We start from the raw sequence: 24,208 nt of genomic DNA on the forward strand, positions 1-24,208 counted from the left end.
CTTTGGTTAGCATTTCCCTGATGATGAGTGATGTTGAGCATCTTTTCATATACCTGTTGGTCATTTGCATGTCTTATTCAAGAAATATCTATTCAGGTCCTTTGCCCATTTAAAATCAGGTTATTTCTTTTTGGTTTTGTTTTCTTTTGGTAATTAGTTGTAGGAGTTTCTTGTATATTTGGGATATTATCTCCTTATCAGATATATGGCTTGCAAACATTTTCTCCTATTCTGTAGGTTGCCTTTTCACTGTGTTGACTGTTTCCTTTGCTGTGCAGAAGCTTTTTTGTTGATGCTGTCCTACTTGTCTATTTTTGCTTTTGCTGCTTATGCGTTTGGTGTCATATCTGAGAAATCATTGCCAAGACCAATGTCAAGAAGTTTTTCCTCTATGTTATCTTCTAGGAGTTTTAGATTTACAGGTCTTATGTTTAAATTTTTAATCCATTTTGAATTTATTGTTATGTCTGATGTAAGGGTCCAATTTCATTCTTTTGCATGTGAATATCCTATTTTCCCAAAACCATTTATTGAAGAGACTCTCCTTTCCCCATTGTGTATTCTTGGCACAGTTGTTGAAGATCAATTGACTGCATACATATAGGTAATATGGTTTTTTTAAGTAGGCTTCATACCCAGGGTGGAGACCAACACAGGGCTTGAATTCATGACCCTGAGACCAAGACCTGAGCTGATATCAAGAGTCAGATGCTTAACCAACTGAGCTACCCAGGCACCCCGGTAATATGTTTTGAAATTAGAAACTGATCCCTTCACAATTGCACCAAAAATCATAAAATACCTAGGAATAAACCTAACCAAAGCTGTAAAAGATCTGTATACTGAGAACTATAGAAAGCTTATGAAGGAAATTGAACAAGATACAAAGAAAGGGAAAAACATTCCATGCTCATGGACTGGAAGAATAAATATTGTTAAAATGTCAATACTACCCAAAGCTATCTACACATTCAATGCAATTCCAATCAAAATTGCACCATCATTCTCGAAGCTAGAACAAGCAATCCTAAAATTTGTATGGAACCACAAAAGACCCCAAATAGCCAAAGTAATATTGAAGAAGAAGACCAAAGCAGGAGGTATTACAATCCCAGACTTTAGCCTCTACTACAAAGCTGTAATCACCAAGACAGTATGGTATTGGCACAAAAACAGACACAGAGACCAATGGAATAGAATAGAGACTCCAGAATTGGACCCACAAAAGTATGGCCAACTAATCTTTGACAAAGCAGGAAAGAATATCCAATGGAAAAAAGACAGTCTCTTTAACAAATGGTGCTGGGAAAACTGGACAGCAACATGGAGAAGAATGAAACTAGACCACTTTCTTACACCATACACAAAAATAAACTCAAAATGGATAAAGGACCTGAATGTGAGACAGGAAACCATCAAAACCCTAGAGGAGAAAGCAGGAAAAAAACCTCTCTGACCTCAGCCGCAGCAATTTCTTACTTGACACATCTCCAAAGGCAAGGGAATTAAAAGCAAAAATGAACCATTGGGACCTCATCAAGATAAAAAGCTTCTGCACTGCAAAGGAAACAATCAACAAAACTAAAAGGCAACCGACGGAATGGGAAAAGATATTTGCAAATGACATGTCAGACAAAAGGCTAGCATTCAAAATCTATAAAGAACTCACCAAACTCCACACCCAAAAAACAAATAATCCAGTGAAGAAATGGGCAGAAAACACGAATAGACACTTCTCTAGACATCCAGATGGCCAATAGGCACGTGAAAAGATGCTCAATGTCACTCCTCATCAGGGAAATACAAATCAAAACCACACTGAGATACCACCTCATGCCAGTCAGAGTGGTTAAAATGAACAAATCAGGAGACTAGAGATGCTGGAGAGGATGTGGAGAAACGGGAACCCTCTTGCACTGTTGGTGGGAAAGCAAACTGGTGCAGCCACTCTGGAAAACAGTGTGGAGGTTCCTCAAAAAATTAAAAATAGATCTACCCTATGACCCGGCAATAGCACTGCTAGGAATTTACCCAAGGGATCCAGGAGTGCTGATGCATAGGGGCACTTGTACCCCAATGTTTATAGCAGCACTCTCAACAATAGCCAAATTATGGAAAGAGCCTAAATGTCCATCAACTGACGAATGGATAAAGAAATTGTGGTTTATATACACAATGGAATACTACTTGGCAATGAGAAAGAATGAAATCTGGCCTTTTGTAGCAATGTGGATGGAACTGGAGAGTGTGATGCTAAGTGAAATAAGTCATACAGAGGAAGACAGATACCATATGTTTCACTCCTATGTGGATCCTGAGAAACTTAACAGAAGACCATGGGGAAGGGGAGGGGAAGAAAAAAAAAGAGGTTAGAGAGGGAGGGATCCAAACCATAAGAGACTCTTAAAAACTGAGAATAAACTGAGGGTTGATGGGCGGTGGGAGGGAGGGGAAAAAGGGGAATGGGCATTGAGGAGGGCACCTGTTGGGATGAGCACTGGGTGTTGTATGCAAACCAATTTGACAATAATTTTCATATTAAAAAAATTAGGAAATGTGATAACCCTAGCTTTATTCTTGCTCAAGATTGCTTTGGCTATTCAGGGTCTTTTGTGTTTCCATATGAATAGTAAGATTTTTTTCTCTATTTCTGTAAAAAATGTCATTAGGATTTTCATAGGAATTGCATTGAATCTGTAATCAGTTTGGACAGTATGGACATTTAAATAATATTAAGTCATGTGATCCATGAACATGGGATGTCTTTCCATTTATTTGTGCCTTTTTAAATTTCTTTCATAATTTTTTTTGTACTTTCCAGTGTATATGTTTTTCTCTTCCTTGGTTAAGCTTATTCCTAAGTATTTTATTCCTTTTGATGCTACCATAAGCGGGATTGCTTTTTTAATTTCCTTCTTTTTAAAAGTAGGCTCCATGCCCAATGTGAGGCTTGAACTCATGACCCTGAGATCAAGAGCTGCATGCTCTACTGACTAAGCCATCCAGGTGCCCCTTAATTTCTTTTTTGGATCGTTCCTTGTTAGTGTATACAAATGCAACTTATTTTCATATACTGACTTTGTACCTTGCAACTTTACTGAAATCATTTCTTAGTTCTAAGTGGGGTTTTTTTTGGTGGAGTTTTTAGAGTTTTATATACATAAGAACATGGCATCTAAAAACAGAGATAGTTTCATTTCTTTCTTTCTGATTTAGATGTCTTTTATTTCTTTTTCTTGTTTAATTGCTCTGGCCAGGACTTCCAGTACCATGTTGAACAGAAGTGGCAAGAGTTGGTGTCCTTTCCTTGTTTTCATCTTAGATAAAAGCTTTCAGTTTTTTACCACTGAGTATGATGTTTGCTGTGGGCTTGTCGTATATGGTGTTTATTACGTTAAGGTAAATTTCTTGTATACCTAGTTTGTTGATTTTTTTTTTATCATGAAAGGATGATGAATTTTTGCAACTATTGAGATGATCATACAATTTTTAAGTTTCATTCTGTTATTATGGTGTATTGCGTTTATTGATTTGCATATATTGAGCCATCCTTTAATCTAGTGATTAAGAAGGTAAGTATAAAGTCTCAAAAAACCCCAAAAAACAAAGTGGTGTTTTGGGCAGTCTCACTGTGCTGAGTAGATAAGAATTAGAGTTCAAGATCTGCCAATGGTAAGGGCTTCATTGAACACACAAGATTATCAGCTGAAAGTTCTGCACAGTAATGCTTTAGAAGCAGGGGCAAAAGAGAAGTAGAAGGGCTTTACCAACATTGAAACTGGCCTTGATTCAACTTAGTCACTGATTCAGTAAAAGTGGTCTGCCCTTACTTGATCTACTTAACAGAGAAAAGAGTAAATTCTCTCTGAGGGAAGATAACATCATCTAGAGTCTATATATTTATTTATACTCAATTGGTTGACATTCATTCAAAATTTTCTAGGAATTATAAAGAGATAAGGGCATATGATTTAAAACCTAAAAAACAAAAACAAAAACCAGACAATAGATACAAACCCACAGGTGGTCCAGATATATAAAGAATAGAATACAAGGAATTTCTAATAACTATATGTTCAAAAAATAAACGAAGAGATGGGAAAATATATGAAAAGAAAAATTCAATCCAGTCACTAGAATCCATAAAGAATCAAATTAATATTTGGCCCATGATTAGCAATATCAATAGAATGCAGCATAAGTGAAGTTTTGCTGGTTCTAGGCATATGCTTTAAGAGCAATGGCAGTTTTTACTCTCTCTCTCTCTCTCTCTCTCTCTCTCTCTCTCTCTCTCTCTCTCTTAGGACACTCATTTTGGGGAGCCCTGTAAGAAGTTTGGCTCCCCTGCTGGACACATCATGTGGAGAGGAGAGTCTCTGAGATTTTATGTACAGGAAGAGAGGGATAGTCATCCCAGAGACCCAGTCGAGCGTCTAGATGACTCCAGTTGCCATCTGACTATAACTGCATGAGAGACCCTGAGTAACACCAGCAGAAGAACTTCCCAGTGGAGCCAGCTAATTCACAGAACAGTGAGAGAAAACAGATTGATGTTTTAGTCATTAAATTTTGGAGTAGTCACCTAACAAGGTGACAATAGATAATAGAAATACTCTCCTTCCTAATTGCCCCATAGCCCATACTATGAGGTAGGGTCATGGAGATCTGATATCTGACCATCCCTGAGCACACAAGGCTAGATTTCCTTGTTGGAAACCTGTTCAAATCTCTGTGAAAAAGACTTTGTTCCTGTATCATCCACACTTCTGTGTGAGCCAAGCCTCACACAGATACCATCCCAGAAGGTATTATTCCAGGTCTTCTCTTGAATTGTGTAAGAAAGACTTCAGTCCCAGATCTTGGCAATTCTAGTATCAATGGGCAGGTGGGGAAACCTCTCTGGCTGACTCATAATCAGTAACTCAGATAGGTGGTCTCCTCCCTCTACATGCTTGCCTATCCAGAGGTTAATAATTGCTCAATAGTATTGCCTTTCAAGGGAACCATATCCACCCACCCACCACCACATGCCCTTACAAGTCCTGGTTTCGCTCAAAAAAATCTCCCATATGAATGCATGATATCCTCCTGAGGTTTGCATCAGATTGAGTTCAGGGCACATCCCCTCTCCCCGGCATCACTCTGCTTCAGACTTAGAAGACATATTGCCTCTGGCTTTATGTACTTATTTTCATTTTGTTAACATTTCCACCTGAACAGGTCCTGTGAAAATGTTAATTTGCTGTCATAATAATTTTAAAGTACATTTTGGATGTAGCTGCTGAGCATATCATCCAAGAAGACCACTTGTATAAAGCAACCCACCTTATATTGTTTTATTTACAATGCACATCCTTGTGGTATAAATCTAGCCAACTCAGTTATCCATCCAGGCTACTGAAAGGGCAAGGTGGTGTAAATAATCTAAAACATAGGAGAAAAGGTCATTTATATTTGTTTTGGGACTGTATGATAGATTTTTCCAGCGGCAGCAGGTGTTCCTAACTATGATTGTGCTTAGGCTAATACTAGAATTAGCGTTCACACTCTGAGCATATACCTGTCAAGAACATGTTGGGTATCTGAGCAGGGAGAGCTGACCAAAGACTCAAGAAGGTGTCTGATGTAAAATTTGCCTGCCAAGTCTTGAATCCTCTTTTTGTAACGAGCTATCAGACTTTCCGTATGAAATGAGAGCTGTTCCTCAATTTGACCGGCTGCATACCAACCCTAAAGGGCATCATTTCTGACGTTCTCAAAATCTCTCTTTGTGATTCGCCTCCAAACTCTGTTCTCCTTTTCTTTTGTCATGAGAGAACCTGGGCTGCTGTATTAATGCCTCCATTGCAATGTCTGTCCCTGATGGATTTTTGTGGCCAGATGGGAGGCTTGATAGGGAGGCCGGGAAGAATGCGCTGGAATCAGCCATGATACTTCTTTATCCCGATTACTCCTAAATTCCCATCCCTGGCTCAGACCTCTCTCAAAATCTAGTGCTGTGTCAATCTGCCTATTATCTCCCCCTGAATGTCCCACAGGACCTTCTCCTGAACTTCTCTTCCTCACTCCCTTCCAAACCAACTTCTTCTATGTTTTTTGCATCGGTGGCAGGTACCACTATCCGCTCTTCACGCTTCTTTGTCTTTCCTCATCTTCTCCAATTCTTGTTTTTACCCCAGTTATCACTTCTGTCCACCTACCTCTCTCCACCCTCTCTTCCACTCAGACCAGGGCTCTATCACCTCTCGTCTGGTCTACTCAGTCATTCCCATAACAGGCTTCCTTGCATGGAATGTTGCTCCCTGCCGCCATCCATCCTCCACAGAGCAAAGACAGGGAAGAGTTGTTCTTTTTTTTTTTTTTAATTTTTTTCTTAACGTTTATTTATTATTGAGAGACAGAGAGAGACAGAGCATGAGCATGGGAGGGGCAGAGAGAGGAGGAGACACAGAATCTGAAGCAGGCTCCAGGCTCCGAGCTGTCAGCACAGAGCCCGACGTGGGGCTCGAACTCACAGACTGTGAGATCCTGACCGGAGCCGAAGTCGGACGCTCAACTGACTGAGCCACCCAGGCGCCCCTCCTTTCTTTTTTTAAATGTTTATTTGTTTTTGAGAGAGACAGCAAGCGGGGAAGAATCAGAGGGAGAGGTGGACAGAGGATCCAAAGCAGGCTCTGTGCTGACAGCAGAGAGCCCGACGCTGGGCTCAAACTCACGAACCGTGAGATCATGACCTGAGCCAAAGTCGGACGCTCAACCGATTGAGCCACCCAGGCGCCCCAGAAGAGTTGTTTTAATATACATATCTCATCAAGTCACTCCTGTGCTTAATGCTTTCCCATTGCCCTTAGGGCAAGGTTTAAGGTTTGAACTCCTTGCCTCCTCCACAAAGGCCTTGCACAAATGTGACCCCTGCCAACCTTTCTTTTTTTTTTTTTTGGTTTATTGTACATGCTTTATTAAAATGGTACTGGTATTTACAGTATCTGCAGAGTCCTTTCCAAGGCGCTCTCACACACATTCAGACGCACCCATACAACATCCATACCACAGCCCCATGCACCCACACCAATGAGATGTGAGGGTCAGACTCCTAAAATTAGGCAGCTGTTGGGGGACAAAGTTGTTGATTTGATTTTCGATTTTTTTTTAAAAGAGAAAAAGCATGAGGGAATGCATTTGGCCATTACAATGCTAATTAAGTTTGTGTATATTAACATATGTGGCAGTAACACTGAATATTCCTTTTACATTCTATGTACACAGAATGACATCAAGGTTTTGCAGTCAACAGAATATTCCAACTTCAGTCTCAATGCTGCTTGTAATGACTTCTGAATTCACATAGGGGCTTTCCCTAAAAATAATTCAAGTCTATGTAAGTGAAATAAGGCACAATTAATATTGATTTGATCTAGGCGAAGGGAAGGGATAAAAACTAGTTTCAAATGATCTTACTATTGGGAATTAACTTTGACTTAGATCCACTTGAAATCCCTTCTCCTAATTTCCAAAGATTTCTTAGAAGTAAGGGTTTTTTCCTTTTCCCTGACAAAACCCAAAAAGAAAAGTTTGAGAATTCACATTTTAATGTTTCAATAATCTAAACTACTCAAATTGATGTGCACCCCCAACCTCTCCTGCCTAGATCTCCTCCCTCAGAGCTATAACAAAAACACAGCACATGAATCTCTTGCTGTTTTTGAGGAGATTTGTACACTTAAGTAGCAAATACATATCTGGTTGTCTTTGATTTAAAAAAAAAATAGGAGGGAGGGAGGGAAGGAGGGAGAGAGGGAATAGTAACCTTGTGACTTTCTTGCTCTTTAAAAAGTCCCTGTTTCCTCCTTTTCAGGATGATGAAGCCCCACCAGACATTACAAACAACTGCAACAAATGAGGTTCCCCTGCCAACCTTTCTAAGCTTTATGTCATGTGTCTCTTCTCTTCGGTCTCACCACTTCAGCTGTGCTCTATTTTTCTCAATCTCAGGCATGCCAGGCTTTCTAGTCTCTGGGCCTTCATCGAGGTCCTTCTCTCAGCCTGGAGCACCCCTTCACTTTCCTCTTCGTCTGAGTCCTCTCCATTTCTTCAGATCTGAACCAAAATGCCACCGACTCAGGGCAATTTTTTCTGACACTCTTGGTGTTCATGTCTCCCTGTTTTATGCTCTCCTAACCCCCTGGACTTCTCTGTGGCTCTCCTCAGACTGTGGGTGCCACAAAGGGATAGGACATAGATGGTTTTTTCCCTGCTCAAGTTGTTAGCACAATGGTTGGAACAGAATAGCAACTCAGTAAATACTTTCTGGCTGGTTGAATAGCCCCTACCTGGCCTCCCTTCCTCCAGGCTCTTTCCTTCCAACCTATCCTTTCTAGCACCCCTAGAGTGGTTTCCACGCCTGGGATCTGAGGCACAGCTCCACTCAAGTCACATTTGAGCTAAAAAAGAATAATCAGTTTCCCCTTCGCTTACAGAATGAAGTCCAAATGCTTTTGTATGATACGACGTCAAGATCGTCTGTGATTTGATCCTAAACTCCCCGACCAACCTTATTTGTCTACGTTAGCTTCTGCTTACAAGAGTCTACATTCCAGTCAAATGAAATTGCATGCTGTTTCCTGCCCAGGTGTCTCGGTGTCTAGTCTCTGTGTCTTTGCCTGTGGAGATCCATCCATCTGGCAAGCCCTTACAGCATTTCTGCCTGGGTCCTGCTTCAAAGCTTTGTCCTCTGTGCGGTGTTTGCAGTTCCCCTCCCAGCTGGAAATGACCATTTGTTCCTGTGAACATCGCTGTCCTCTTCGCTTCTCTTGTGGCACTGATCTACTAGATTGTAAACCGCGGGAGGGAAGGACCAGGCCATTTCTGCGTAGCTGACAGGACTCAAGTGACACGACAGGTGTGGGGCCTATTTGCAAGTCCACGCTCGTTTCATAACCTTGTACTGGAAGTGTGGGCCAAGGACTGGCTGCCTAGGTGTCATCAGGGACTTGTCAGTAATTCACAATCTCAGGCCTACCAGACTCACCAAATCAGAATCTGCATTTTAACAAGATCCCCGGGTGATCTACGTGCACATTAAAATTGAAGAAGTCGTGCGCTGTCTTATTACACAAGGGAGCACACGTCCTCAAAAAAAAGACAAACACCACATCTTGTAATTCAGTGCTCTCAGACCTGGTACCAATTTACAGACCGGCTGCACAGCGTGCGTCTCCGCTTCTGCATCACCAGCCCAATTCCATCTGGCTGTTAGTTCGGGACCCTCCCCTTCTCCAACAACATGGTTCAGAACCCCATCCTAGATAAGGGAAGCCGTTTCTCCTCTTAGAGATCTGTGAACGCACAAAGCTGGCCCCAATCAGGGAGAGAAGCTGCTATTCTTTGCAGCTTGCCTTAATCAGTGCAGTCTCTGGCCAAGCTGTGAGTCAGGCCTTGTGTCCTCTGTTAATCATCAGTGAAAGGAATGCCACGGAGTGATGTCAAGTGAGTTTTAGAGCAAGCCACTCCTAGAAACATCTGGAGCTGGCAGAGGATCGTGATTGTGAATACGGATGAGGGGAACAATCGAACGATTCGAACGAATCACGGTTTTAAGTGTCTCGTACAAAATGTATTTGTATTTGATCTAAAGAGGCAAACAACTAAGCAATGCTTTGGCTTCTTAGGTTTTAGAAAAGAGGTCGTGACTCCATTTAAAGGACTTTGTCTCCTGAACCTTCTCTCTCCCCAGATTGAACAGGAATAGCTTTCTCTTCTTCCCTAGGCCCCGCTTAATTATCGCCACGGTCCAAGTGTTAGATCCAGCGCCCACCTTGTCTGCAGATGCTGACGGGTCCCGTTGAGCAGATCCTCTCACTTTGCCTTGCGCTGCGGAGAAACGTGGTAATTGGCAAGGCCCTCAAGTTCAGGCAAAGCTCAAACCGGGAAGCGGCAAAACCCGTCGATTTTGCCTTGGGCACGTATTTGCTGAGGAATGACTGTCCCTCAAGCCTCCTCACTCTCCTTTGAGCTGCCTGGCTTCTCATCAGAGCCACACCCAGACTGAGCCGGGAGTGGCTCCAGACTGGCTTCTGTCTGACACTGAGAAAGAGAGTTATAACTGTCCTTCTGTCGCCGAGACGACAGAAAAAGCAGGGCTTGCTGGCAAGTGTTGTTGCAGGCCCCTGACTGTGTGCACTTAATCAGAAGTGTCTGTTGTCAAATAAGGCTTTGCCAAGCAAAGAAACAACTGTTTTGCATCAGAAACCGAATGATGACAAACAGGCCACTGATGAAAGCTATCCTTCTCATGAGAAAGTTGCCCCTGGACAAAATGGTGAAATAGACTCATTTTCTCTTCAATGATTTCTTCTTTTGCTGGGAGTATCAGTCAAGGTTCTGTAAATAAACAGAACCAACAGGATACACACACACACACACGCACACACACACTCAATCTCTTTCTTGAGATATTTTATATAGAGAAAATATAAACCCATTATATGTTTATGTATGTAATATAAATATAAAATATCTTGGGAGATATTTGAGGGAATTGGCTCACATGTTTGTGGGGGCTGGCAAGTTCAAAATCTGTAGGGTAGGCCAGCTGGCTGAAAACTCAGGCGGGATTTCTATGTGGCAGACTTGAGGCAGATCTCCTTCTGTAGTAGACTAAGGCAATTTTGGCATTTCAACTTCAATTCGTATAGGCCATTTTTGGTCCGTGATTCATCCAAACAAACAAACAAACTCTTAGAGTGGGCTACGGCCAGCTGGCCTTTCTGCTTATCCAAGGCCATTGGTCTGGAAATATGATGGGGTTCCCTGTAGAATTAGAAGCCGGGAAGGGTAGACGGGGCTATTTGATGCCGCCAGCATGCATAGCGGGAATCTCTGGGGCAGTGTTGAAAGAGCCAAACTCCTAGGAGAGGTCCATGGTAGGCAGTGACTCAAGAGTTATTCTAAGCTCTTCCTTTGCCTTTGAAGCTGCAATAGTTTGGCCCTCCCTGTTCTGTACCGCCCTGTCCTGCAAGGCTGGCCAACTCCTCTGAATTGGAAGAGTACTCACTGGTCTCTTCCTGCTGCTCACAGCTCTAGGGAGCCTAAGGGAAGATCCGATTGGGCCTGGATGCCCCCTTGCCTTGCCATGACCCTGAGACGCAACCAAAGATCTTCCGTTCATCTCACTTCTACTTTGTGCCACTCTGTGCTGGGCACGGGGCTTCAGAAAAGAATGAGACATAATCTATGCCCTTGAGGAGCTCACCACGAGGAGCTCGTCAGTGATTTCAGGCAAGGGGTATAAGAGGAGACCTGCCTTCCTCCCTGGGTGCGGATGTTCCCTCCCCTTTCTATCCTTTTCTCCAAAACCCAGTGACCCTTACATCCTCGCTCTCGGCCACAGGCCTTTGTTGGCATTCTGGTTTCCCACGGTTCTGCACTGCAGCGTACTGGGAAGGCTTACCTTCTCCTTGCTCCTCAAATAGGTCTGCCCTCCTCTTCCATGTGTTCAGACCTTGTTGTTAGCTCATGGGTCATTGGCCATCACTCTGATAAAGTGGAGTGACAACATGGTATGAATAACTGATACTCTATCTAAATTCATTCATTCAACCAACAAATATATGCCTAAAGCCTACCATGTACCAGGCCCTGTGCTAGGTGCTGGGTATAGAGAGGTAGGTCTGACATGGTTCCTGCCGACAATGAACTTATCATCTAGTTAAGGACACAGACCAACAGGTAAACACGGATAACTGCCACACAATGTAAGGCATGCAATAATAGCAGTGTGCTGTGAACAGTTGTGACAGATGGAAAGAGTGACTCTTCTTGGCCTAAGAGAATGGAGATCAGGGAGAGAGAAGAGGACGAGTTGCTTCTACAAAAATAAGTAGCAGTTCACCAAGTAAACAAGGCAAAGGAGACTTTCCAAATAGAGGAAACAGCAGGAGCAAAGACATAACAATGTGGTCATACACAGCCTGCTGGGAGAATGGAGATAAGTCAATCCAGTGTGGCTAGATGTGATGCAGTGCATGCCAGGGATTGCACATGTATGAAGGCTATGATGTTTCGGGCGACAAACCTTGGGCTTACTGCCAAGAGCAACAGGGAACTATGGACATTTTTGTTTTCTGGTAATAGCTTTATTTTTATTTAAATTTTTTTTTCAATGTTTATTTATTTTTGAGAGACAGAGAGAGACAGGGCATGAGCGGGGGAGGGGCAGAGAGAGAGAGGGAGACACAGAATCCGAAGCAAGCTCCAGGCTCTGAGCCATCAGCACAGAGCCTGACGCGGGGCTCGAACTCATGAATGGTGAGATCATGACCTGAGCCGAAGTCAGACACTTAACAGACTGAGCCACCCAGGTGCCCCATAGCTTTATTAAAATATAATTCATATTCCATGTAATTCACATATTTGAGTATACACTTTGGGGTTTTTTGGGCATATTCACAAGGTTGTACAGCCATCACCACTATCTAATTCCAGAACATTTTCATCACCCTAATAAGAAATCCCATACTAATTAGGAGTAACTCCCCAGTCCCCCTATTCTCCAGCCATTGGTGACCACTGATCTGCTTTTTGCATCTCTATATTTGCCTATTCTGGATACTTCATAGAAATGGCATCATACAATATGTGGTCTTTTGTGACTGACTCCTTTCATTTAGCATCATGCTTTTGAGGTTCATCTATGTTGGAGCAGCTATTAGTACCCCATTTCTTTTCATGGCCAAAGAACATTCCACTGTGTGGATGTACCACATTTTACTTATCCATTCATCAGTTGATGGGCATTTGGCTTGTTTGTACTCTTTGGCTCTTATGAATAATGCTTCTGTGAACATTTGTGTGCAAGTTTTTGTATGGATATATGTTTTTAGTTCTTTTGTGTATATACCTATGGGTGGGATTTCTGGATGATATGGTAACTCTACGTTTAACCTTTAAGGAGCCACCAGACTGTTTTCCAAAGCGACTATACAATTTTACTTTCCTACCACCAATGTAGGAGGATTCAAATTTCTTTATATTTTTGCCAACATATATCATCTTTCTTTTTGATGATAGCCATCCTAATGAATGTGACATGGTATCTTGTCATTTTTCTTTGCATCTCCCTGATGACTAATGATGTTGAATATCTTTTCATGGACTTAGGAGCCACTTGTACACCTTTTTTGGAGAATTGTCATTCAGATCTTTGCCCAAATTTTTGTTGGATTGTCTTTTTATTATCAAATTATAAGATTTCTTTGTTCTGATACAAACCCTTATCAGATATGATTTCCAAAAATTATCTCCCACTCTGTGGGTTGTCTTTTCACTTCCTTGATGGACTCCTCTGAAGCATAAAAGTTTTTATTTGGGCGAAGACCAATTAATCACGTTTACGTTTTATGGATAGTGCTTTGGGTATCTATATCTAAGAACTCTACCCAACCTGAGGCCATTCAGCTGTAGCCCTAAGGAAGAGTTTAAAACAGGGAAGTGAAATGTGAGGTTTTACAGGGTAAAAAGATCAATGTAGCCATTGCATGGAGGAAGGCCTTTGTAGGACAAGTCTGAAAGCAGAGAGACTAGTTAAAAGGCTCCGGAAGTAACACAAGTGAAAGATGATGGAACTATGAATGGGTTGTTGAAAACCCAGTGAAAATGAAGAAAGTTGGATGAGTCTGACATCTATCTCAAGGCCATTTCCATTCTCATAACACCAGATCTAGGAGAGTGTAAGTAGAAAGGGAAAATAATATTTTAAAGAGATATTACTTTGGGGGTGCCTGGGTGGCTCAGTCGGTTAAGCATCTGACTTCGGCTCAGGTCCTGATCTCACGGTTTGTGAGTTCGAGCCCCGCATCGGGCTCTGTGCTGACGGCTCAGAGCCTGGAGCCTTTTTCGGATTCTGTGTCTCCTTTTCTCTCTGCCCCTCCCCCAACTTGTTCTCTGTCTCTCTCTGTCTCTCAAAAATAAATAAATGTAAAAAAAAATTTAAAGAGATATTACTTTGGAGCAGCTGCAAAGATTTGGTGTCTAATGGGAGAATTGGAGTATGTGGAGAGGAAGGGAGAGGAGCATTTGGGTCTGAAATGCTGGTAGGGTGAAAGCACATGACACAGAAGGAGTGAAAAAGTGGGGACAGGTTGTGGGGATAAAGCAGAAGGAAGAACACTTTGGAAAAAATTAGTTGTGAAAAGCCATGGAGACATCCAAATAAAAATGCCCACTGGCAGTAGGAAATTTAGATCTGAAGCTCAGGAGCAAGGAAAGGCTACAAATGTAAGAAGACAAAAGACCTTTCACATTTAATATTTGGGTTTAAATGTGTTCAGTGCTCTGGAGACTTCTTTGGTGTAACCGTTTTCAAAAACCATGTTGGTCCTTTGTAATCTCTAATACTTATCTGCAACCCCAAGAAGAGTTTTTGTTGTTTGACATTTTTTTGTTTGTTTGTGTTGGGAGAGAGTTGAGTAGAGAATGGTCATGAGGGCAGGGACATAGAGAGACTAGGTGAAAGAATGAGAGATTGGCACGAAATTGAGATCACAAAGGAAAGAAAGCACATAAGGCCTACAAGAAGCTTCTTCCATAACCAGCCTCCTAAAATTGCGATGGGGGTGCTGGGTCAGGGTAAAGTATCATGTTAATGCTCCCCATCCACCACCTCCAATTTTTAGTGAAAGGATCACTTAGCTTTATAAATACATGTATCTGACTGTGTCTCACTTGCTTTGTCTTTGTCTTTCGCTGTCTTAGTGTCTCTTAGGTTTTTTTAATTAATCTTTCCCACAGGGGAATTTTTTATTCTTCATCAGGTCAATATTTCATCTTTGGGCTGACCGGTGTTTCTCCAAAAGGCTGGCAGCTCTCTCTGAGAATGCAAAAGCCAGTTGCCCCAAATAGCTCTGGACTGCCACTAGATGGCAGTGTCTGGGAATTTTGCTAAACTGTCCTAGCCATTCATGACTGCCTGATAGCTGAGTGGAGGGGAGTTTCACTTGGTTATTCCGCCTTTACTGTGCCGCAACCAGTTGCTAACAAAAGGCATTAGACCTTGCAGGATCCCTTTGTCCACCACCAAAGGAAATTCGTGTTTGTAAAACACATCTGGAAAAGCCTGCTCTGTAAGTGGGTGTCTTCCCCCCATCACAATTCTCACCCAAATTCCTAGCCATATAACCTTCCCCTGGATATCGTGTTATTCCATCTTTAGCTGTTGTTTGGTTTGGTTTTTAAGGTAGATTCATTTCTCCCTCCCTCCCCAGCCTGCTTAGCAAGCCTGGTTGATCCTTTTGCCTCGCTTTCAACATGGGCTTGTAGAATCACATGCTGTCAAGGCCTGAAGGGTTCCTTATACTTCATTGCAGATGGGGTGTCTGAAGCACATAAAAGAGCAGAAACTTGTTCAAGGTCATATAAAGAATTTGGGGCAGAGTATATGGGTCAGAGGCTGTTGATATATTTGTAATAATCAACAAAACAACCAGAAGATCATTTTGATCCACCGGTTGTGCTAGCATGGCTAGATGCCTGGGGAAGGGGAAGGTGGCAAGGGATACATGATACCTGTTCTCCAGGCACTTAGAGTCTAGTTGGAGAGACAGACTTATCCACAATAAAAAAGAAATAATGCTTTCTAAGACTAGGTGGTGTAAGAGCGGTGCTGATGTGTGTGAGTGGCTCAAGGATTCAGAGAAGAGAGAGCTCTAGGGAGAAAGGGGTCCACCATGGATGAGGGTGGAGGGGTAGAGAATTGGGTGAAGCTTGGAAATGGGAAATCCAACAATTCCAACTATTCATGAGTCAAGGCCTACATCTAAAGTAGAGGGTGATGGTCAAAGAGAGGTAGAGATAGGGTTAGACTGGTAGACTGGCACTAGACTGTTCAAGCTCTTAAATGTCAGGCTAGTTTCCTACTAATGCTGAACAGGAATTTGCAAATACTTTCACTCTTCAGATTTTCTGTTTTCAGTGGAAACTTTCCACTGTTTGATTCCCCCAGAAGATGTCTCTTCACTTTGCCCAGCTTTCCCCCATTAGTCTCAGCCACTGAGAGATGCAGTTGAATTGAGAAGTGAGGCTGGTGCTTATTTCCACTGCCTCTGTTTCTTAGCAACATAACCAAGAGAGAGCTGAACAATCTCCAGCTCTAAATCCCATTTACTTTGTTTTCATCTCCCACCCAGTCAGAGGAGTCCGGGTACCCTCTGCATCCCACGGATCAGATGTCACAAGAGGACTTCCAGGAGGGTTGGAGAGCTCTTGACAGCTAAGCAACATCTATAGGTAAGTATGACTTCATACAAGCTCCAAAAGAGGTCTCCATACAGAAGGCTCTTGAAAAGCAGCCGAAACATGGGAGCAATCTGAGAGTCCTTTCAGATTGTCAAGAGCTCATCAGTGCCCACACAGTCTGACTGGCAACATTACAAAGCTAGACTAGCCTGCTCTTTCCCCTTCTGAACTCCTGCTTCATATTCCCAAATGGCTTGAGGTCTGTTTTTCTACCAGGAACCTTCCATCCAGTTTTACTCCTGCCATTTGCTGCCTCCTGTTTCCCACCTGGAATGCTATGCCTTAAATCTTGGCTTCTACTTGGTCCAGGGCCTGGCACATAGTAGGTGCTCAATGAATGACATTCTCTTCCTTCAGAAGAGCCTTGGAGATTATCTAGGCATTAGACTCTGTGGAGTCACTTCAGGAGCCACTGAGGTACAAGTCTTTGGAGAGCAGGCAGGCTGCAGACCCTCAGGCCTGATTCAACAAAAGGAATTCTATTTGTATATGTTAATTTATAGTTTGGACTTCTGTATCAGATTTTGTTTTGGAGGGAGAAAGGAATGTTCTCACTGATACAATGTCTTCATTTTCTAGATGAGATCAGTGAGGCCCAGAGCCACTTTAAGTAGAATCAGGAAAACAATCTCTCTTTCAATAGCAATAAAAATAATAAAATACTTATGAACAAATTTAACAAAGGAAGTGGAAAGACTTGTACACTGAGAATGATAAAACACTGAGAAAAAATTAAAGAAGACATCAATAAATGAAAAGACATCCTATGCGTTCATGGATTCAATGACTTTATATTGCTAAAGTGTCCATACTACCTTAAGTGATCTATGTATTCAATGCAGTCTGTATCAAAATTTCAATGGCATTTTTTTTTTTACACAAATAGGTAAGAATCCTAAAATTCATGTGGAAATAGAAAAGACTCTGAATAACCAAAGCGTCTTGGGTAAAGAGAGCAAAGCTGGAACATCACACATCTTCACTGCAAAATATATTACAAAATTATGGTAATCAAAACAGTACAATACTTGCATAAAACAGACATGTAGATCAAGGGAACAGACTAGAGACCCCAGAAATAAATTCATATGTTTATGGTCAACTGATCTTCAACAAAGGTGCCAATAATACACAATGGGGAAAGGAGAATCTCTTCAATAAATGGTATTGGGAAAACTGGATATCCACATGCAAAAAAATGAAATTGGACCCTTATCTTACATCATACATAACAGTAGACTCCAAATGGATTAAAAATTTAACTCTAAGACCTGAAAATGTAAAACTCCTAGAAGATAAGAAAGAGGAAAAGCTTCTTGTCATCAGTCTTGGCAATGATATGACACCAAAAGCACAAGCAGCAAAAGCAAAAATAAACAAGTGGAACTATATCATACCAAAAAGTTTCTGCACAGCAAAGGAAACAATCAATAGAGTGAGAAGGCAACCTATGGAATGGAAGAAAATATTTACTAACCATATATCTGATAAAGAGTTAATAATGAAGACATATAAGAAACTCCTACAACTCAGTAAGAAAGAAAGAAATAACCCAATTAAAAATGGGCAAAGCAATTGAATAGACATTTATCCAAAGGAGACATACAAATGATTAACAGGCATAGGAAAAGATGCTCAACATCACTGATCATCAGGGAAATGCCAATCAAAACCACAGTGAGACATCACTTACACCTGCTAGAATGGCCATTATTAAAAGACAAAAGATAGCAAGTGTTGGCAAGAATGTGGATAAAAGCGAACCCTTCTACGCTGTTGGTGGGGATGCAAATGGCTCCGTTTACATTATGGAAAGCAGAATGGATGTTTACTAAAAACATTCAAAACAGAGCTACCATACAACCCAGCAATCCCACTTCTGGGTATATACCCAAAGGAAATAAAATCTGTGTCTAGAAGGGATATCTGCACTCCTGGCAGCATTACTCACAGTAGTCAAGATGTGGAAACCCTCAATGTCTGTCAATGAATGAATGGATAAAAAAGAAAACTTTGGTATAAATATACCGTAAAAAATTATTCAGCCATAAAACAAGGGAAATTCTGCCATTTGTGACAACATGGATGCTGAGTGAAATAAGCCAGACACAGAAAAAAGAAAAACTGCATTATCTCACTTATATGTGGAATCTAAATAAACTCATAGAAGCAGAGTAGAATGGTGGTTGCCAGGGGCTGGGGGAGGACAAACTGGGACGATGTTAGTCAAAGGGTACATTTCAGTTATTCCAGTTGAGTAACTTCTGGAGATCTAATGTACAGCAATATAACAATACTGTAAGTTGAAATTTGCTAATAGGGTAGATCTCACCAAAAAAAGAAAGAAAATGGTAACTACGTGAGGTCATGGATATGTTAATTAGTTTGATCATGGTGGTCATTTAACAATGTATACACATATCAAAATATAAGTTGTATACCTTAATTTCTATTATTATTCCTATTAATTATTATAATTATTCCTATTAATGTCAATTCCTATTTGACATTCATACCTCAGTAAGGCTGAAAAAAAAAAAAAAAAGAATTCCGGGGAATCTTTATCTGTGTTCATCACTGGCTTTTACAAACTGTGGATCTTATAAGCCCCAAGGTTCAGTGGAAATGCCTCAAGTCTCACCAAGGGAACTATTCTAAACTCTCCCCCACCTCCTTATCCAAGCAGCTCCCTTTTTACTTTGTAAACATTACATTGTAATTCTACATAGAGTTCATTTAAACAAAGAGTTCCATCCACTGCTAAACATTGATTGCCTCTCACCATGGATCAGCTTAGACCTAAATACTGAAAGGACAAATACCTAGACATCAAAATGGAAAGGACATTTCCAAATCAGGGAGCAGACTGACTCCAAGGGACCACCTCAGAGATGATTTTCTAGACTGATGAACCAACCAGATGCATCTGAGATAATAGGAAAAAAACTAAAAGACGTTGTTGTTGGTGCCACGGCTTTACCTGTGAGGCAAAAAGGGTGCAATCAAAATGAGGGAGCAAAAGAAACAGGTACAGTGATGTTAAACTAGTTGATAATTATATTCGTGGGACCTGTGAGACTTTGAATATTCTCTGTCTGAAAATAACCAAGCCAAGGCTGTCATGGATAGGGGCATGGGTAGCAGGAAAGTGCCATTACATTTCCTACTTGGTACCACTCCACCCTTCCAATTTTAATCTTCCTCATTTTCAATTGATAATAAAAATCCCTGTTCTGGTGCCTCACAGATATTGAGGTAAGAAACTAAATGTAAATGAGCTAAGGGAACTTTTAAAGGGTGTGTATATGGTAGCTACTATTGTGGTCGAAGTGTTATCCCTCTGCTTTGTTATAAAGTTGATACATAGGTGTAAACTTCAATGGCCGAGAAGGGTTCTCTGCTCTTGACCCATCATATCCCCTAGTCTGAAATTCTTAATTATTTTATCCATCAGCCATCAACACTGTATCACGAACGAGCTTATCATATGGCTGGGCACTTGGGGGCTGGCTCAGCGGTGGGAGAAGAGGATGCTGCCTAGAGAGGTGCCCTGCCTGGAGAATGTTCAAGATCTGGCATGAGAAACAGAATCACCCATTTCCTATTTCTCTCTCCCTCTCTCAACAAAGGTCCCTGCCGTGTGTGCGTGCGTGTGTGTATGTACGTACATACAAACATATATACAAACCTTGATAACAAAATAAGAAGGACAGAAACCGGTCATGTAGCCATAGCTGGTATTTATAACAATCTTCTTCTGTTTATTCCATATGACCTTTGCGTTCTGCAAGGATGGTCATAGTCATAGTCCAGTTTCTCCTTGGTACTGAGGATCAAGCACCCCAACCATTACAGGCACTCTCTTTGCTTGTTGACTCAAAGCAAAGTGGCTGTGGTGTTATAGCTGCCCATTTCTGGGTAGTGCAGAATCATCTGTAAACCAGGTCTGAATCTCTTCTTCCTTTGTCAAGTGATCCTAGGGAACTCTCTATGAGGCCATAGGTACAGACCGGGAGAGGGAAGGTAGTGTGGCAGGAGTGGGGATCATGGGCATTTGGGCCACTTCTTTATGTAACGTACTTGCCATTTTATGGCTTGCTTGGGCCCAATCATGTATATACCACTTCCATTTGATGATAGAGTGGTTCTGAGCATGCCTGATTTTATGGCTTAGTGGGTCAGATAATAGTTCATGACAGGCAGCTTAGGTTGTATGGTAATTTGGTGGCCCATGGTTAAGTGTTCAGTCTAGCAGTAGGTCAAGAGCTGTTTCTCAACGGGAGAGTGATTATCTGCAGAGGATAGCAGGGCTTTGCTCCAAAATACTAAGGGTCTGTGTGGTAATTCACCTACAGAGATATGTCAGAGTCTCCAAATAGCATCCTTATATGCACTGACACTTCAAGAACCACTGGGCCTGCTGGGTCCTATGGCCCAAGTGGTGGACTTTGCATATCAGCCTGGACCTGTTGCAGATCCTTCTCTTGTTCTGGACACCCCTCAAAACTAGCAGCTTTTCAGGTCGCTCAGTAAATGGGCCAGAGTACACACCCAAATGGGGAATATGTTGCCTCTAATATCCAAAGAGGGAGGCCCACCAGGTGTTGTGCCTCTGTTTTGGTTGTGAGAGGGACCAGATGCAACAGCTTATCCTTCACCTTAGAAGGGAAGTTTCGACATACCCCAAACCACCGGAAGCCTGGAAATTTCACTGAGATAGAAGATCTCTGAATTTTTGTTGGATATATTTCCCGCTCTAACAAGATGTTGCTCCATTGCCTACCCAGTTACAATTTTCAATCTGCTGTCATCTATACCTCCGTTCCTCTAAACATAGCATGTCTTTTCTCTGGTTGCTTTTAAGATTCTCTATCATTGGTTTTGAGCAATTTGATTATGATGTGCCTTGCTCTCATTTTCTTCATATTTCATGTGTGTGGACTTCATTGAGCTGCTCAGATCTGTGGGCTTATGGTTTTCTTCAAATTTGGACATTTTCCAGCCATTAGTTTTTCAAATATTTTTTTCTGTTCTCTCCCCCCTGATGCTCTAATTACATGTGTATTAGGCCACTTATAGCCCCAAGCTCACAAATGCTCTGTTCATGAAAAATATTTTTTCCTTGTGTTTCATTTTAGATAGTTTCTGATGATACACATTCACATTCACTTATTTTCACTTCTGCAGTGTGTACTCTGCCATTAATCCCAACCCAATGCATTTTTCATTTTAGACATTGTAGTTTTCATCTCTGGAAGTTCATTTTGGCTCTTTTAAATATCTTTTATGTCTCTACTCAACTCTGTGAATGTATGAAGTACACCATGTACAAATTCCAGATGACCTAAGATAATTTTCGAAGAGACAATGATATATGTTTATGGAAAATTGTTCTTTAACCACCTATCCTTACAATACATATGGTGGACAACATGGGGCTTGGCTCTTCAGGGTACAGTAGGATAAGTTCAAGCAAAAAGTCTTGGAAATGACTACAAGAGTATGAAGCAGGATAGACCATTGTGAATTGCATGACAAACAATGTGATAAACATGTGAGAAACATGTGAGAAAAATGTGATAAATGTGATAAACAAAAGATAGACTGCAGAGTCAGGGACCAAGAAGAAACTAGATCTCAGTAGAAGCATGTTAAGAACAAGCAAACTTTCTTGGACATCAGTGGGTGTTCATAGTTCACTCATGGACCAATGGATATGTGGTACCTTCATGAGGTAAATAAGCCAATTAATATCAAGAATTAGTCAGTTAATGAAAACAAAACCCCACATATCCCCAATCTACCCCTGTCCATGAGAGTTGAGTATTATTACTCTTTGGCTCTAGCTTTTAAACACATCTTCAAAAACCTGAACTTTAAGCAAATTAAAGAGAACTTCTTTCAGCAGCAGCTAGCAATGACTAGTGTAGAGTTAAAGTTCAGTGAATACATGTTGAATCAAATCTATTACTCTGTGTTATACTAATCTGTGCATTTTTATCATTCCCACTAGACAGGACCCATTCTTATTTATTTGTTTTTTCACCTCCAGTGTCTAGCCCTATGCCTGGAATTTTATACATTTTTGATAGATCATTTCTTAATAAATCATTTTCTGGATAAATGGAAAACCTTGGAAGTGCAGTGCAATGCTTTATGAATCACATCAAGGCAACACTGGTGTCAGTGTTTAACACTCTGCCAAGAATCTAGCCTAAGAATGTTCCCTCTACCTCCTGAGAAGGAGAGAGCTAAGGATGGTTTAAATAATAGGGAGAAATGGATGAGTTGAACCAGAATTTCTCCACCATAGCTCAGGTGCCCAAAAAGGAGTGGGAACCACCCTATACTCAGCTGCTGTCACCTTCAAGGTCACTGATCTTTCTTTTGTACATCTAGTAGGATGCTAACCTCATTCAGTGAATTTTTCACTTTAGATATTGTTATTTTGCATTATGGAAATAGTTTCATTTAGGTTTTTTGTCATATCTTCCATTTTTCTCCTCTTTATGTTCATGTTTGCCTTTGAGCATTTAAGTAATTTGTAATATTTTTTAAAAGTCCTTGTCTGCAAATTCTATCATCCCTGTAATTTCTGAGTCTTTGTATATGGAAGGATTTTTCTCTTGGCTGCAGTTCACATTTTCCTGCCATTTTTGTGTTAGTAAATTCTTTAGTATTTATTTATTTATTCTGGGGGAGCAGAGAGAGAGAGAGAGAGAGAGAGAGAGAGAGAGAATCCCAAGCAGGCTCTGTGCTGAGGTTCAACATGGGGCTCCACCCCATAAACTGTGAGATCATGACCCGAGCAGAAACCAAGAGCCAGATGCTTAACTGACTGAGCCACCCAGGCACCCTTGTGTTAGTAATTTTTTATTGAATGATAGACATCATGAATATCACCTTGTTGAGGGTCTGGATTTTGTTATGCTCCTTCAGAGTGTTGAAGTTTATTCTGTCCGGAAGTTATTCGTGGATAATCTTGGTCCTTCCAAGGTTTGTTTTTAGGTTTTGTTTGGGTGGTTCTAGTATAACCTCTAGATTAGTGCTAATTTAGCCCATTACAAATGCAAGACAATTTCATTCTTTACTGAATGCTCCAGGTGTTCAATGTGGTCTCTCCACTTTGGTTAGAATTCAGATGTCTCCTAGCCAGATGGCAGCTCCCTAGTAGTTTTTCCTTGCCTTGGACTTGTGAATTTACACCATATGCACATGCAGCTTTGTATTCAGCAAAAGGTTCAGGAGGATCCTAAGCAGTTTTCTGGGGCTTTTTCTCTGCATATCTCCCTCTTCTCTGGTATTTTGTCCCACGAATTTCAGATGTTTTGGTTTCAGTGAGCTTTAATCTGTGTCGTTCTGACTCAGCGAGGCTACCGTGCTTGAGTTTCCCCTCCCAGCCGATGGTCTAGAAAGTACATCAGTCAGAAGGCTGAGGCGATCGCAGGGCCTACCTTATTTATTTCCCATATTTAAGGAATCACAGCCCTGTACTTTTTGAGGTCCAGTGTTTGACAACTGTTGTTTCATGTACTTTGTCCAGTTTTATAAGTATTTGTGTAGGAGGTCAAATCTGCTGCCATTTACACTGTCATGGCCAGAAGGACTTTGGTCACCTTCAGAATTCATTAATCCACACATTTTTATTCAATGGCTTCTATAGTCTCATCCTGTGCTAAATCCCAAATGAAATACACAGGAGAAATTAAAAAAAGCATTCCTGGATTTAAGGAGCTTACAAATCAGCAGAAAGGAGAACAGATATCAAATCACTGTTCCCTTTACTCAGAACATTCTCTTTAGTCTCCCTTCGTGCCTGGCCAACACCTCATATAGCTCAAATACTACTTCCTACGAAGCTACTACGTGGGCAGAACAATGAGGCTATCCTTTGAACAGAACTATGTCCTGTACATAT

General features: G+C 41.3%; 1 long non-coding RNA gene across 5 annotated transcripts in view; it reads left to right on the forward strand.

Moving 5' to 3' along the window:
* Window positions 1-24,208, forward strand: part of LOC109253741 (uncharacterized) — a 112,784-nt gene that overhangs the window by 31,585 nt on the left and 56,991 nt on the right. For 4 of the 5 annotated variants that reach the window (XR_008418389.1, XR_002074511.2, XR_002074515.2 and 1 more), the window contains one exon: window positions 4,305-4,532. This is a non-coding gene — a long non-coding RNA (uncharacterized LOC109253741). The remainder of the gene's footprint in view (window positions 1-4,304; window positions 4,533-24,208) is intronic. The other variant, XR_002074517.2, reaches the window with a different exon arrangement.

The sequence above is a fragment of the Panthera pardus genome, unplaced genomic scaffold (assembly GCF_024362965.1).
Source record: "Panthera pardus isolate Hobbes unplaced genomic scaffold, ASM2436296v1 HiC_scaffold_27, whole genome shotgun sequence".
Taxonomy (NCBI): Eukaryota; Metazoa; Chordata; class Mammalia; order Carnivora; family Felidae; genus Panthera; species Panthera pardus.